The sequence below is a fragment of the Pelecanus crispus genome, chromosome 8 (genome assembly GCF_030463565.1).
Source record: "Pelecanus crispus isolate bPelCri1 chromosome 8, bPelCri1.pri, whole genome shotgun sequence".
Lineage (NCBI taxonomy): Eukaryota > Metazoa > Chordata > Aves > Pelecaniformes > Pelecanidae > Pelecanus > Pelecanus crispus.
In genome coordinates, this window is record NC_134650.1 from 47409457 (window position 1) to 47423192 (window position 13736).

General features: G+C 54.9%; 1 protein-coding gene across 2 annotated transcripts in view; it reads right to left on the minus strand.

Annotated features, from left to right (window-relative positions):
* The window catches only part of ANKRD11 (ankyrin repeat domain containing 11), a 136007-nt gene that overhangs the window by 74029 nt on the left and 48242 nt on the right, over positions 1 to 13736 (minus strand). The window contains exon 1 of one of the 2 annotated variants that reach the window (XM_075714845.1): positions 2590 to 2625. The exons of the other annotated variant lie outside the window; for it this stretch is intronic. The gene's annotated coding sequence lies outside the window, so the exon portion shown is untranslated. Of the gene's footprint in view, positions 1 to 2589; positions 2626 to 13736 lie in introns of those variants that run through there. 2 annotated transcript variants of the gene reach the window in all.

Genomic DNA, 13736 nt, shown 5'->3' on the forward strand with positions numbered 1-13736 from the left:
GCCCACCACGCAGGAAAGCGGCTCTCAAGGCTTTATCCCTACAACTCGCCAACGCACCTCTTCCACTATTCGCCCGAAAATTATACCTACCATGACCACTTTTCAGACCTTTGAAATACGCTCTTAAACACGCTGTTCATTTGGCCCGATATCTGTATTAAAGGAATTAAATTTTAACTTTAGCTGCTCCAGGGTCCCTGCCGCTGCAAGAGATGCTTCCCTAGGAAATCGCGCCGTCAAAAATCGGGTACGTGAAGATGAGCTGCTGCTTTTGCACCTCCTGCGCGTGGTCCCATCCCGCTGACCCACGGGATTCAAATATCCCGTATGCTGCATCAAATCTCTGTCCCATGCCTCAAACTAAAGTCAATTCCAGCTTAAATAAGAAGGCATTTTTCAAGTCATTTTTTAGTCTAGTCTACCCTTGACTGGCTTAGAGTGGACTTGGTAGCGTAGGTTAATGGTTGGACTGGATGATCTTAAAGGGCTTTTCCAACCTAAACGATTCGATGATTCTATTCTAAGTCTTGCGAAGCCAGGAAAATAGCCTGAATTTTCCTGCGATTAGGACTGGCTGTCTTATTTCAATCAACAAGAAGTACCCACGTTTGGTTTAGACGTACAAAACAATTCCGACGCTCGTGTCTGAAAACAACGCACGGCAATTTCATGAAAAACACAACATTTGCACAAAAAGGAAGTTGTTGAAAAAGAAAACAGAGGCCCCGAGGAAGCAGGTTGGTTCTTCCGCGGCACAAGCAGGGGCCCGGGAGAGGCTCCTGCCGCGGCTCCGCCGGGGCCGGCACCGTCCGGAGGCACCCAGCGCTCCGGGAGCAGAGCAAGGGAAAGTTCCTTAAATTTGGCACAGACCCCAGCGCAGCCACGGAGGCTCAGGGAAGGCAACGGCAAGAGCCAACCCCTTTCACATCAGCGTGACTCAGGCAAACGCAAGATGGAAAACCGTAATTAACCTTCGAGCAGTGAAAACCAGCAGCGAGTGGTTTCCTCAACTCTCCTGTGCTATGAAAACGAGGAGAATTCTGCCCGAAGCGCCGAAAAGGGGGGAACGGAACAGCCATGGGAGGAACAAGCTGGCTCCCGTCCGAGAGCCGGCACCACCGCAAAAAACCGGGTGCTGACCAGGATCCGAGCCTGGAGCGTGCCGACCACGCGCCAGCATCTTCAGGGCCTTCGGATCCTCTCGGAAGCCAGGATTATTTCCATGGCAACTATCCGGAGAACTTATTAAGTAAAAAACCCAAGAACAGTTTGAACACAGAGAACCTACATTTGTAACGTACTAGCTGACTAAATTAGCAGCGCTAAGATTTTTAGTAATCAAAATAGATCTTGTTCTAGCAACTCAATCTTCTCTTTGCCACAGCTAGAAAGAAAAATCTGACAGTAATATCAATGCCGGAGGGGGAGGACAAGGAATTACAGCTTTTCTAAGACCACAGCCCTGTATCAAGCCAAGCCTTATCCCATTCAAGTGGATCAAGAGACATTATTTTAATATCTGGCAGTTCAAGTACAGTTAAATAAGGCTGAGTTTCCGCGAGACGATAAACTTTGTTGCAAGGTACCTATACTACAGAATCAAAAAGATGACTATCATGTGACACAAAGCGGTTATCTAGTAAAAAAAAAATGCACCGATTCACCACAAATCTGTACGGGCTCATTCGACAGACACGCAACAGCCTGCTCACGCCTGAACCCGACCAGGCTCGTGGTGCCGAGCGACCCAGCAGCGCCAGCGTGGAAAGCCACTGGAGCTGGCGGCGCGCCTGCGCTCGTTTACAAGCTCATCATCTTCCTCACCTCACTCAAGCATCAGCCTAAGTAGAAGAGGAAAAAAAAAATCAGTGGTTGTTTATCATATTTAGCTTGAGAGATTCATGAGTTTGGAATATTTGCTCTGAGAAAGGACAATTCACTTACTAAAGCTAATTTCAAATAAATTAAAAAATTAGCAAAACCTGTTATTGCCACACTGAAAAGCATTCATCTTTCTCGATTTGATTATTCTCTAACCAAATTCCTCTTTCCTTCCAGGATCGCTCTGCAAAACAGCAGAGGAGGCGTGACGGAGCGCTCGGGAGCGGTCGTAACCAAAGCAATGTCCTTCTGCCTCCGGCGAGGAGCACGCTCCGGCTACGCACACGGTCCGGGAGGCGGCAAGGGGCACGGGACGCGCCAGGCAGCGGGCTCACGCAGCACCGTCTGAGGACGCGGGACCCAGACGTGGGACGCGAGCAGTCTGTCCGGGAGCGGAGGCGCGTGCGAGCCGAGCAGCATCCTCCGCTCCCAAACTTGCAGGAATTTAGCGGCTAGCTCGGGACCGGCGCGAGGCTCGGCGCTGCAGCAGCGACTACGGTTCCTAATCACGGGGATGAGCAAATTACCAAAGTTTTGGCAGCGCTCGAAAACAAATGCTGCCTGAGAATTTCATAACAGCAATTCAGAGTGAGAAGTCTCAACAGGAATGATTTTGAAAGTGCTTTTAAAAAAAAAAAAAGTGGTTAAACGAACCATTGGCTCGGTCACTAAGTCCAGCCAGGGACATTATATGCATTATTGATTTACCTTAGAACAACTTGGGAACTCATTTCCAATGGTTTCTAATGGAACCTGGATTTTCTCAGTCCTAATCTGCCTCGTGAGGTTGAGCCTCCTGCAAGGAAATACAATACCACAGCATTAAAATGGCAGCTGTCAGATGTACAACAGCCCCATTCATTTAATGAAGACGGCGCAACGGTGATAGGGATTTTTAAAGGCTACCCAAAAGGCTCCTCTGCAATTAAAGAGAGTGGCGAGAACAGCGCGGTGAGGACGGCCTCCCGAGTGCCTACAGATGATGGCGGAGACCTGCAAGTCTGGGGGGATTTACAGAAAACAAAGGGAGGTTATGAAAAGTTTATTTTTGTAGTACCAGCTTGCACACGCTATCTACAGTCCTTTCAGAAGTGTCGTGGTTCAGCCCCAGCCAGCAGCTCAGCACCACGCAGCCGCTCGCTCGCTCCCCCTGCCCCGATGGGATGGGGGAGAGAATCGGAGGAGTGAGAGTGAGAAACACTCCTGGGCTGAGATAAGAACAGTTTAATAATTGAAATAAAGTAAAATAGTAATGCTAATAGTAACAGTATAATAATAATAATAATGATACACGAAGCAAGTGATGCCCAATGCAATTGCTCACCACCCGCCGACCGATACCCAGACAGTTCCCGAGCAGCGATCGCGCTCCCCGGCCAACCCCCCCCAGTTTCTATACTGAGCATGATGCCATATGGTATGGAATAGCCCTTTGGGCAGTTTGGATCAACTATTCTGGCTGTGCCCCCTCCCAGTTTCTTGTGCGCCTGGCAGAGCATGGGAAGCTGAAAAAGTCCTTGACTGGCATAAGCAGTACTCAGCAACAACTAAAAACATCAGTGTGTTATCAACATTCTTCTCCTACTAAATCCAAAACACAGCACTATGCCTGCTGCTAGGAAGAAAATTAACTCTATCCCAGCCGAAACCAGGACAAGAAGGAAGGCCGGTTCGCGGTCCGAGCGGAGCAGTGGCAGCGCTGAACCTCAGCTCCATTGCCTACGCAGCCACAGACGTGCAAAACATTCGGGCAAGCCAGTTTTTCAAGAGCCACAGCTGCAAGAGGCGCAGAGTAATGCTCTGGTTTCTATTCTTGGCGAAGCACGGGACGGAGACAGCAAAGCACATGTACAGCCAGTAAACAATTCTTCCATATGATAATCAAAGCCATTTTAAAACAGTAAATTCCCATCTGAACAAATGAGCAGACCCTGTGCTCTGCACGAGCACCAGCCCCCGTTTGCGGACGCGACGCGCTCGGAGCGCCCGATCGGAGGCAGCCGGTTTGTGGCGATCTCGGTAACAGCCCGGCGCCGTGGCCTTCCTCCCCATCTCCCTCGGCACGGCGGGCTGGATCCGGCCGCGTCCCGGGCACCAAGCCCACCCGCCGCCGGAGCAGGACAGCCCCCGCCTCCGCAGCGCAAGGCCAGGAGCGCGCCCCGCTCCCAAAACCGGCGCGCTGGGCGGCACGGGGTGGAAGCGGGGAGCAGGGGAGTCCTCGCCCCCGAGAGCTGGGGACCGGGATTTCGAGCAGGACAACACGCCGTCAACCCTTCACCTCTGCTTCAGCAGCAAACGCTTCTCCACTTGGGGAAATGCTTTTTCCTCAACAGAACACACACGGGCCAAGACTGTAGCAGGCTCAGCCTCCTGAAACGTTGGTCTGTGGGTTTGCTTTTTTTTTTTTAACAGGTGAAAAGGGTATTATTCCTTTATGTGCCTACAGCTAAAAGGCTTTTCTCAACCCTTACAGAACGATTCCTTTAATACAAAACCAAGTAAGGAATATCGTAGCCTGAAAGGAGGTTTCCAGAAAGGTGTGAGCATCGAAAACAGAAGCTCATAGCAGGAAGGAAATTGTAACATTAGCTACAGACTTTGAATACACACGCAGATCTGCATCACCGCACATGAACAGTGAGCAAAATACTCAGTGCCAAAGACCAAAAAACAACATTTGATCCTCAGCTATTTTCCAAATTCATCTGCAAACGCATCCTGCCTGGAGACAAATGAAAACCAAGGCGTGATGGATACATGGCAATTAACTGCAACCGTTATCATTTGCAGCGTCTTGCTAGAAAACAAGCACTGCCCTTAGCCCTGAGACACCCTCTGGAAGCAGCTGGCCGCTCGCAAAAATCACCGAGCATTCTGTTCTGCCCCTTTTCCAGTTTAATTTCTTACCCCGCGGCTTCAGCAGCTCCTGGCTGTCCTTCCCCCTCCCTTCCCGTCCTCCTCCAGCTCCTTCCCCTCCAGCCGGTGCTCCCACCTCCCTCCCCTCCCGGCAGCGGTGCCGGCAGCGTGCCAGATGTCAGCCTGACCCTGCAGCCGCCGTTTCGGGTCAGTTATCGGGGTTACGGTGCAAGGGGAACGGTGAGCTCCGGCGGTGGTTCCCACCTCACCAGGCAGAGACGCGACGGCTCCACCGCGCTAGCAACGGGGTCTGGGCACAGCTGGCAAATTTAGTTCCAGGCTTTTTTTCCTGCTAATGAACTGCCGGCAGCAGAGCCGGCAGGAAGTTTGAAAGACCGTTCACGCACACTGCAATGAGCGCCTTAGGCACCGAGAGCTGGGTAAGGTGACCCTTGACTATGTTAAGCATCAGTCATTTGTAGAAGCGTCACTTACTGCACGAGGGGAACGGATGACCTGAATGTCTCCTGCAAGAATAATTGCACGTTGAAGGCAAGGGCTAAAGTTTCTGGAAAAGGGATGCTGCTGTTTGCTGGGAGGGCGATGCCACAGCACTCCAAGGAGGACCGTTCGAAAGACACCGGGCTGCTGCAAGGAGGTAGCAGAGGAAGCCAGCGGGGAACTCGGCATCTATTTAAAATGAACGCAGACCTGTGTTCTTGACCAAACTACGCTCCTTGAAGGATGTGCCCCCAACGAAGGAACGGCTCCGAGGCAGCGGTATGCAGTTTGCTGGAAGGAAAGGGGAAAGCTTCAAGCCTGACATAAGCCAGGGCTCAGATTCCTCTCTCGTGCAGAGGCTGCACCGCAGATAAGGCTGCGTCAACTTTTCCATTTGAGCGCTCTCCCCTCTACGGTTTACAGTCAGAGCGAAAATGTTTTGGCCAGGTGGAAACTTAACATACAGGCTCCCAAAGCAGGGAGCTGCCCGCGTATAGAAAACATTCCAATGTCACCCGCCCAGACTTAGTTTCTCTCCATTGGGAAAGGGAAAATCTCATCTTCCTCCCCATGAAATTCTTCACATTCCTCCGCAGCAGGTAAGCAGTACCCCTCCGTCAGGCTGCAGATGTGCCGAGAGCCGCACAAACTGCCCCATAACATCAAACAACCCGAGGTACCGAAACACAAATAGGTTAAACGTTAACCGAGGAGCTAAGAGGAGGGCATGCGACCGCAGCGCTGCGATCCTGCCCCAGCGCCGACAGCCCGGCTCCGGCGCGCTGCCTCCGTCACAGCTCCTGCCCAAGGCCACCGGCCATGCCCCGACCTCTCCCGCGAGCCGGAGGCGCTGGCACCCGCCGTGCTGTGGTTTTGGAGAGGAAGGGAGATTTTTGGACAATAAGGGTGTTTCTCACCTATAGAGTCCATCTGCCTGCAGGAAGCGGGGCAAGGAAAGCAAGGTGGAAGCCGGCACCTGGGCTCCCCGTCGCCGTGCCCCAAAGCGGGGTGCCTGCAGGCAGGACGTCGCCCTCCCCGCCGCCGCACGTGCCCCAGGCTCCCCCAGACGCATTTTCCTGGTTTTGCGTTACAGCAGAGCGAGAGGCAGCAAACCCAGCGAGCAGGCTGCCAGCTCACACCCGTTTGGCGTCTTATTTTTGTGCGTGTCGAGCTATGAAGATGCTCCAATTCCAAGGAAAGCGCCGGAGAAGCCCGGCTCCCCCGCGGCCCCCCAGGCCAGGGGCTGCAGGCACCGGTCCCTGCTCCTGCTCTGCGGGCGGGTGCAGCACCCAGCACCCAGCACCCAGCCCCGCGCGCCGGGGAAGTTTCGGGGCCTGTTGACGTGCGTGGGGGATGGGGAGGTATTTCGGTACCAGCGAGCGGCACAGCCCTCCCCCCTCGCATGCTTCACTGCAGTTATCCCTGAAGACAGAAAAATTTGTGCTTGTTTTGCTGCTGCTGCTGCTGAGCAGCTAGGAAACGTCTCCTGCCACGGAGAGCCTGAATAAATCCCGGCTCCTGAAACAGCATCTGAAATCAGCTTCTCTCCAATCTCCATCACAATTTCAAACCTTTAATTTACTGAGGCTCGAGCGAAAGCAACATTTGTGTTTGTTTACTGGCCACAGAGGAGCTCTGAGCACTCCCGGGTTATCACATTTACCCAACAGATATTTTGGGGAGCTTCTTGGACCGGCCGTGGCTTATCACAATTTACCGGTCACAAACTTTTCCTCCTTGTCCCCGTGAGAGCCCAGGGAGCCGTCCCTGGACGGCCGGGCGAGCCACCCACGCACACGGTCCTTCCAGCAGCCTTTCGGGAACACTTGAAACGAGCCTGCGTTTCTCTAAGTTCAAATGAAAAAAAAAAAAGAAAAAAACCAACCAGAAAAAAGGAAAACAGCCTGCTTTTCGTCATCTTCCTCTGTGAAATCTTGGAGTCCTGGACCACGACGCGGCGGTTTTCGCCCAGGGAAGCACCCTCGCGGGCTCTGGGGAGGGGTGGAGGCCATGCGGAATCTGGAAAACTTTCCCCAGTTACCTTCGGTGAATTTAAGATTCGCTGCTGTGTGTCAAAGAAGCAACTTTGTTCTTTCTGGAGGGAACGGACAGATTGCAGGAGAAAACTCTATCCCAATTGCTGCCAAATTCCACAGATTTAGTTATTAGTAGGCAATTAGGAGCCATTATTAACACTTCCTACTACGTTAAGCTCCATTTGCACCGCATCTCTGCGCCAGCCTGGACGTTTCCGACGGAGCGAAACTCTGGCTCCAACGCGCACGTGGCATCACGTACTGAAAACTGTGTCTTCCCGCTCGCTGCCTCCTGGGCCCCTTCGCCGCAGATGTATTTAATGCAGCTCTCTTACAAAATAAAATTGCAAGTAAAAATACAGAGATTTAAAGGGGGGGGGGGGTAAATAAAAGCACGGCTGCACAAAGGAAAAACAATTTTGCTCTTGTTTTTTAACTCACAATCAACATCTGAGCTATTCAGGAAACTGGTGCACTGCCCTCCAACCAACTTCAATTAGGGAATTCAAAAGCAGTCAGACAAAAGAATGCCTGGGAGTTACTGCACCGCACAGAGATATTTTTAGCAAGAGCTGGGAGGCTGTTTGTGGGACACTGTTTTGCTTCTATTGCATTTCAGCTTTTGTATTTACATTTGCAGGACAGTAAGATTTACTAGGTCAGAGGGAAAAAGAGAGGAGAAACAACGTAAACGATGCGAATGATTTTGTTTTCTGGTACTCTTGGAAGGTATTTCAGCAAAAGCTGATGGAGACCGGAGTGAAACAGAACAAGGTTTGCCTCCATCTGCTTCGAAAATCATCTTTCAGCAGGAATGTCAAGTCCCCCCTTTTACAAGGGTGATGCAAACCAGCACACACAGCCCCGGCGAGGTCCGCGCGCCCCGGCAGAGCGGCGGTGCAGAAAGCCAGGCTGCCTTCGCCCACAGCAAAGCTGCAGCCGAATCTGTCCGGTGACCTCTCCCCACCCCCCGGTCACCAGATGGATTGGCAAAGGGCACGGCGGCGACGCCAGCGCCGGGGCGGGCTATCGGCGTTGTCGCACGAGGACACCCCGTCCCAAACCCACAGCCGCAAACGCCGTTCAGATCTTCAGTCCGGAGCGCAGGAGTGCACGACCAAGCCCCAGCGAGCCGCTTCTGTTTTTCAGAAGCCATTTCCTAAAAATGACACCGGGCTCGCCGGCGGTGCCTGCCGAGAGCTCGGGAGGCGAAGCCCGAAGCCCCGAGCGCGGCGGCAGCGGCGCAGGGCCGGTTTTGGGGAGCCGGCGGGCGCCCCGCCGCCTGCGCTATCGGCATCGCTCCTCCAGCGCAGCCCCCTCTTCCGCTCCCTCCCACCACTGCGGCAGCGCAGATGGCAGCAGCGTGACCTCGCTGTTCCTGCCTCCTTGTTTTGATCCTGCAGTCTTGATTGTTCAGGCTAATCCCACACTCCCAGCCTTGGCTGCCAGCCAGGACTGTTATTAATGGCACAAAAGCTTCTCATTCCAGCTACTTCTACATCCGCTAATGCTGTTGTTCCCTTCCCTCGCTCCCCCTCTCGCCACATTACAAACTGGAGCTGGAATATATTTTACAAGGGGGGGGGGGGGGGGGAACCCAAACCCTCTCTGATCATCCTCGCACGCCGAAGGCTCCACCAGAACCGTACAGGAAAGGCTCATCAGCTCCAGCAGTAATTACCGATGCCAAAGCAGTTAAGACCACCCTGCTCATCCCGCGATCCGCTCCGAAGCGATAAACACCCCGCGGATGTGGGGAGTTTCCAGCAATCCCTTAAGGAAACCCAGGATCCCAGGCAGAAGTATGCACAGCTGCCCGCAGGCTCCGAGGGAACGGCTCTGCAGGAGAAATACCAATGCCGACCGGAGGGCCCGGGGACGGGCAGCACCGCGGCCGCCGGGGCATGGCATGGCCGGCACGGCACCGCCGGCACGGCACGGCACCGCCGGCACGGCACGGCATGGCACGGCACCGCTGGCACGGCACGGCATGGCACAGCCGGCACGGCACCGCTGGCACGGCCGGCACGGCGCTGCTGGCATGGCACGGCATGGCACGGCCGGCATGGCACCGCCAGCATGGCACGGCACCGCTGGCACGGCGCCGCCGGCATGGCACGGCACCCATCTGCTCTTCAGGTGGCACCGGGGCCTCGGCCGCCTCGCCTGGGAAACCGCCTGCCTTCCTGCCCCTGCTCTCCGCAACAAATACTAGATTCAAATAACCGTAAAGCTCTCATGAAAAGCACGCACCGAAAGAAGGCTTCAAACTGTTTGCAATTTAGCCCCTCGCGTGCCAGTCTTTTGCGGCAGGTCCTCCCTCCCTCTGCAAGGGACCCCAAGTCCCCGAGCAGGGCCCAAGAGCCTTAATTCAGGTACGTCCCCTCTGCCCGGTGAAGGCTTTGCAGGCAGCCCACCGCCGCGGCTGCTCGGCCGCTCCCTCGGCTTCAGACCAGCCTCCCCAGCGGGAGGTCTGCAGGGCGAAGCCCCGGGGAAGGGACGGCGGGCTGGCCTCACCGACCGGCGTTACCGGCACGATACTGGGGTGCAGGTCCCGTGTCACCTCGAGCTGCTCGGACCCAGGGCTGGTTTGGGAGGGGAAGGGACGAGGATATTCGTCGGGGCCGCCTTCCGATGCACCAGAGACCAGCCAGCCGTGCCCACCACGCGCAAACCCCTTGGCGGCTGCCGGCACGCAGCTCGCAGCGACCGCGGCTGCAACTGCTGGCCCAGAAAGTTCGGTCACGAGGCAGCCGAGCAGAGCGGGCCCTCAGCACCGCGCTCGCCACGCCGAGGGCCACCAAGCTGCAGGTTAACGAGGTTTAGAGTTGCTTTAGACTGCAAACCCAGCAAGAGGTACGTGTCCCTGGGACCATCCCGTGGGAGCAATCCCACCTTCCCGTGCTGCAGAGGGGCCAGCGTCGCGGGTGCCGGGAACGTGCCGCGCGGGGAGCATCGCGTTGGCGCGGCGTCTGAAGAAACCTGCCCGGTTTTCAGCCCAAGCTGTCGTCCTGGTGAGATGATTCACCACTCTGCCCTCGCTACTTGTCGAAATGCAGGAAAAGGAGAAAAACAGCTACGGGAACATTTCTTCTGATTAGGAAGGTCAGTACATTTTTAATAAAGGGCTCTTTAAAGATAATCTAATTTCAGTATTTACGCATGTTAAAGAGGTTACAGAGATCAAGACGTAATGAAGTCAAGGAGCAGAGGACAATAAAAGCCTGGCTGGATAGTACAGCCAGCGGTATCTCCAGCCCGTCGGTCTGGATCGCAGGGGGTGAAGCCGCAGGGCACAGACCCCGCGGACCCCAGCAGGGAGGAGGCTCAGGCACCGGGAAGAACTGGCTCTTGCTCACTCACAAAAAATCGGCGGCAGATCTCTGAATGCAACCAGCACCTCCAGCTTCTCTTTTTCCTGAGCATCACCCCGCCGCGACGGCGAGCCCCTGGCACCTGCCCGCTCCTCCGCGGGCACACCGCTGGCACGCTCGGTCTGACGGGCTTGTGCAAGCGCTCGCGCTCTCCCCGCGCGCCGACGCACGCCACCCCCCCACCCCATCCGACACAAGCGCCGTCAAATGCCGCAGCAGCTTGTACTATAGGCAGAGCCCTTGTTTACCAGCACGCAGGCCTAATTTAAACTCCTGAAGTCATCTCCAGCCTTTCGCTATAGCAACCCCAGCGAATCTGCCCACTGTAAGATGTGTGGAGCCGCTTTGCATCAGAGCTTTACATCGGCTAAGGTTATATCTGACATAAGTAAAAACTTAAATATCTGCCAGCAGCTCCCGGTGTCAGCAGTGGAGTTTCACAAAAATTCTGCTCCGAAGGCAGAGCTCCGGCGTGGCTCTTCACGTGCCACGGATTAACCCCAAGGAATTAAAAATTCTCCTGAAATGTTCAACTCCCACTCCTCCGGGTACGTGAGGAAATCTGCTCTCATCCCCCTCTGCTCTTCGTGCACCGGGTTGCTGTAACGTGCACAATTTGCCGTTTGCTTTACGACGATTCACTGCAATGGTCTGGGGACGGGGGGACGCACGCCAGCCCTGTGTACAGCGAACCAGGTCCCCGGGAAGAGAAAGTTTATGTCCAGTTTGGAATTATTTCTCTACCGCGCTAGAGAAAATTTCGGTGCCTGTTCAAAGTTACCCTGCTTTGGGATGCAAGGGACTGAAAATAATCGTTATTTAAAACTACTTAATAGTCGCAAGATCAAGCAGAACAAAAGGAAGAATACTTTGAGGGAAATGTTACTTCTAGAGCTCCAACGGCACTTGAAGTCCCCACCAAATAACTTTCCACTGAGGCTGCATGGAACCAGGAGGGAGCAGGGAAACCAGCACGGATTTACCAGCTCACGGGCGGGGAACGCGAAGGCAGCTGGAACTGCAGGGATTTAGCACAGCTTCATCAGTACCAGGTAAGCTGGAGTGCCCTCGTGAAGCAACTGGTTTTTAAGAAGCAATTAGTGGAACAGGCAAGAGAGGCACGGACGTGAGGGAGAGAAGTGAAGAAAGAACAGCAAAAATAGGAAAATATTTCAAATTAATGAAATTACTTGTTTTCAAGGCCAAAAGGACTTGCTGCAGTCATCTCAGCAAACAGCGCAACAGGCGACAGAACTTCCCTGAGTTAATTCTCCTTGCGTTTTCTACAGATACGGACCAACTACAGCAGGTATTTCAAAACCAAGACAGTATTTACAGGAAAGCCTAGCACCGTAATATTTATGGGACGCGGGGTCCGCTACAGCCGCAAGCTAAGCTATTCTCATACTAGCAACCTCCCGAATAAATCCGGTGCTTTATTTTTCAGTTGAATTTCTTCAGCTTCAACTTCCAGCAGGCAGGGACTTTTTCCCTGTTTTTAAAAGACATCCCGCAACAAAGCGAGCCGGAGGGGTGTCAGGCAAGGTCGGCCCGAGACCCGAGAGCAGATGTTCAGAAGGCGAACATACGCCCAGCACCCTGGCAGTCAGCAACCGACGGGCTTCCAAGCCATCAGATGCTCTCCGCTTTCTCCTGGCTAAGCTAAATCGCTTGTTTCCAACCCCTAACGCATGAAATGCGTCTCCTCGGTCCCATTCAACCAACCAGCCTCTTCTTTTCTTTTTTAAGTGAATACTAGGTTAATCTCGTTAGCTATGCTATTGCAAAGCCAGTCTGCGAGTTGGTCCCACCTACTCCCCAAATAATCTTCAGCGGCTCCCGTAACACAGCGCGCCTCTAACCCGGGGGGGACCGGGGAACAAGAAATACTACCGGGTTTGGGATAAACCCGAGCGTACGCCGCCAGGCCAGCGAAAACGGCAGCGGCCCAGGGAGCCAGAGCTCCCCTTCTGTCGCATCCCGACGCTGCCGCGCGCCGTGTGCAGGCGAGCAGTGCCTGTCGCCGGCCTGACCCAGCCGCTGGCACCGGCCGCTCGCCCTCCCTGGCTCCAGCACGCCCGCGCCTCAGGAATTTCCGCGTGCCACGCCTACGCCTACTCGCCAACGCGCAGCACAGCTCAGCCACCTCCAGCCCCACGCCGGGCTCCCCTGCGTGCCGGTGAGCAGCACATCACAGCCGATGGCCGCTTCCGCTGAGCTCGCCTCTTTCCGTAAAATCACAGGGCTCAAATGACAAAATACCGAGGGTCGCGAGCGCGCTTGGACGCCATTTGGAAACCACTGCCTTGACGCTTGCTCCTAGCATCGCCAGTATTTAGGAGACCTTTTGGTGAGCACCCAAACCAGAAACCCCAAGCAGAGCAGTCTTTAAAGTTCGGCCCCATCTTAGGTTCAGCTGCGACGGAGAGCAGAAACACTCCCGTTCCGTGACCCCAACCAGGTTCACGTGGGAACACATTTGTGTTCAAAATGCAACGAGTCACATGATGGCAACACGCCCACACAAAACGCTCCGGCCTGCGCCTGGGGAAAGAATTTAATCACCAGTTTCTGCTTCCCCACGGGAGCCAAGGCACCACCTGTGTCCAAAGCTCTGGGTCACTTCTGCAGCGCTTCAGACCTGGCACGCGAGGCTCCGGAGACGAAGAGAAGCTGCGGCAGCCGCCCTGGAGCACGACAGCACCGGCACCGCGCCAGGGACACGGGGACGAGGACGGGGAAGGTGGCAAAGCCCTCTGCGAGGGTGGGAGCGCCGATGTCTGCACACGCACGGCTTCACAAGAGGGGCAGCGGCATCGGGGAGGTCCCCATGGCCAGGAGGGACGTCCCGATGGGGCCACGCTTCCGGCGATGGTTTTCTGGTAGATGCAAGGAGCCTCACGGCAAAGGTCCCCCCCTGAGGGGCAGCGGGGTCCCCCGGGAGGAAGCACCTTCACCGATGTCCCTGGCAGGTCCACGGGCAGGGCAGGGATGTGCAAGCAGGAACCGGGGCAAATACTGCACACGCCTGCAGACAGCGTGGCGAGAGGGAAGCGGGGCCATTCACCGACCGTTCTAGGTCTGGTTT